The sequence below is a fragment of the Morone saxatilis genome, unplaced genomic scaffold, assembly GCF_004916995.1.
Source record: "Morone saxatilis isolate NCDOM2014 unplaced genomic scaffold, NCSU_SB_2.0 Contig20, whole genome shotgun sequence".
Taxonomy (NCBI): Eukaryota; Metazoa; Chordata; class Actinopteri; family Moronidae; genus Morone; species Morone saxatilis.
The window spans coordinates 10585536-10588500 of record NW_023339763.1 but is presented as its reverse complement, the minus strand read 5'-3'; positions in this window follow the sequence as shown (position 1 = coordinate 10588500).

Below are 2965 nucleotides of genomic sequence, written 5' to 3'. Positions count from 1 at the left end.
ATGAGGAACACACCTGAATCAAATTCTTGATAATGTCCCTAATTGTTCATTCCAATTTTAGATTACTGCTTTAATGACAGACCTTCAGTCTTCTGGCTGAGGAGGTAGCTTTCACTCACTTATTTTCATTTGAAACGTTGATGTTTATTTTTTATTGAGCACTAACATCCAGGCAGCTGGAGGTCTAGATCTCTACAGGCACAAGTTACAAAAGATTTGATCAAATAGGAGGAATTCACTGTAACAGCACATGACGCTGGTTAGGATTTCTGTCCAGTTAAGAATCCAGATTCACTTTAAAATGTCTATTTGTGGCAAATGTCATCAACCTTAAACAATAAAGATGTATTTGTGGACACAGCCTAGAGCAGGTCTGACAGGTGTACATTGTATGGCATTCTCACACGTGTGTGACAAGAAAACACAAGTAGCATAGAAACTGTGGCGTAAGACTGTTCAGGCATTAATGTCTCAAATAAGGGCTTTGGCAAAATGAACGTCGTCATAAATGAATTAAGACTGTTGAACCACACACACACACACACATACAGACTGCAGGGCTGAAGGAGCAGTGACTTTCACAACAAACCATCAGCTACTTTTCTCATTCTTGCACACGGGGGCATTTAAGACATGTCGCTGGCTAATTGTCCTGTGCTGCAAAAAATGTCTTTTACAGGACATGGAAAGTTCATCTTTTCCTCTTAAGAAAACAAGTGCAAAATGGGATGCAAGCATGGTTAAATTATATAATTTAAGTACAGCTGCAATATATATATATTTAAAAATGGGCTGAACTTAAGGGCAGATTTGAAAAAAAGTGTACCTCAGTGGCAGATGTTTTGACAAAATAAGACTTACTGTTGCTGACGGTTTAATGACTTGGCATTCTTTGCAGCGCAGAATTTTAAGACACACCATTGGATAATTGCCTCACTCAAGCTGTCAATCACACCAGATAAGTGGGCAGGAAACAAAAAGAAACACAATCTGATTGGCCGGCTAATCACAGTAAAAATAGCAACAACACAGCAAACCAAAAGAAAAAACAAAACAGAAATAATGATTTATGTATTAAGACAACAATTTGAGATGGGAACTCTCACGCAAAATCAAAGTCAAAATGGCAGCAGTCTTTAAGACATGTCCCCCCTCTTATAGAGGTTGCTGTGGCTGTGTCCAACTTTCTAACAGATCATGTGGTAAAAGGGCTGATGGACGGACTCGATGGCAGAGTTGTTGGGTCAAATCCTCAACAGTGAAGCTGCTGTTGGCACCCAGTAATCACACACTCCTCTGTGGGAAAGAAGCTGCACTTATTTATGGCCTTTTTTTACAGTTAGCTCGTCAAATCTATTCTGAATTAGCACTGCAGCAAGTCTAATTTCTCTGCTGTATTTGGCATGGCGGAAACAGGTTTATTTTGCTTGTCCAATGACTGAATTTTCTTTCTCTCTACACCTTCTCTTGGATGAAAGACAGATTTTCTCTTTCTAGAAAATGTAGCACACTGGAGAAGCATGCAGATGCATTTGAAGTGAGCTCAAAGTAAACATTACGTATTTTCAAAATGGCTAAAGCTGCAGCATCATTCGCAGGCGGGAAGGCATCTGAATCCTTCGACTGATCGATTAAATGCAGAGGAAGATGAGTGTTTGAGCTGAAAGAGAGCTGTGTGGATTTGGCAAGAAGAAGTGAGAGTGTTTATGTGTGTGTCTGGTTTGGCTTGTCTGTGTCGGCTGGATTTGACCCTGTACGAATCCTGCTGCCTCTTCTTAATCGTCATTGCTTTTACTCATTATCACCATCATCATCGTCAGGTATTCTTCACATTATATTCCTTCATTAATGATCAAACTTCATAAATAGAAAATCCCTCATGTGAGATACAATTAGAAGATGATTATCACACGTTAACTGTTGCACAAAAGAAAAAACAAATCAACAATCACTCAAGGGAAAAAGTGGATTCTCTCCAAAATAAATACACTTCCTGTGTCCGTGGAGAGTCATAATGTAGGCGTGGCCGTTCTCCTATAAAAGCATCAAGGTGTACAAAGTCTAAACAACTTATTTTCTCACAAACAGTCTTTGTTTTTTAGTTTTTTGTCTGTTTTCTTGCAGTTGTTTTTGTGTTAGAAAGGGCCTGAGTTGGGTTTGTTCCTTCAGATCGGGACAGCTGCTTCCATCCCCGACCGGAGTCTGACTCGCACCGAAATCCTCCGCCAGGATCGGCGTGAGTGTGCTTGATTCATCTTGCACAGAGTCACACACACACACACACACACACACACACACACTCACACTTACACTCACACACACAGAGTCATGCACTCACACCTTTACATGGGTGGGACGATCATTCCCGGGATTGCTGTAGGGTGGAAAAAGAAACAGAGGGAAGAGAAGAGAAAAAACTTTTAAAACACAGCCAAATATTTTCATCATCATAAAAAATTCCCTCGTAAATACATCAATATGTTTTCCCATCTGTGCAGCTGTGTGACTGCAGCGACATTTAAAACATCAATAGACAAATAAATCAGTAAATTCGAGCGAGGACACATCATCTAAGTTGGCTCTTAGCGATGCAGCTCACACACAAACACACATTTAATTCCTGCGCGGGAACAGTTGGCGTATTTTACTGTATGTTTGTGAGTGTGCCTGACAGATTGCATCATGGCGTGTGTTGTATTTAAACCCAAGGGATGGGTGTCAACATATGAGAGGCAGAACCCAGCCCAAAGTGACACACACACACACACACACACACACACACACACACAGACTGGAGAAATTATTAAATACATTGTTTTATACTTTATGGTGAGTGAAAACTTTAAAGACAAAATAATTAATTTTTAGTACCAGCATGATAAAACTCAACAAAATGCATTGTTTCAGTCAAGCTTAAATGTCCCCCTCTTTGCCTTTTTTGTCTCAGGTACACACACACACACAC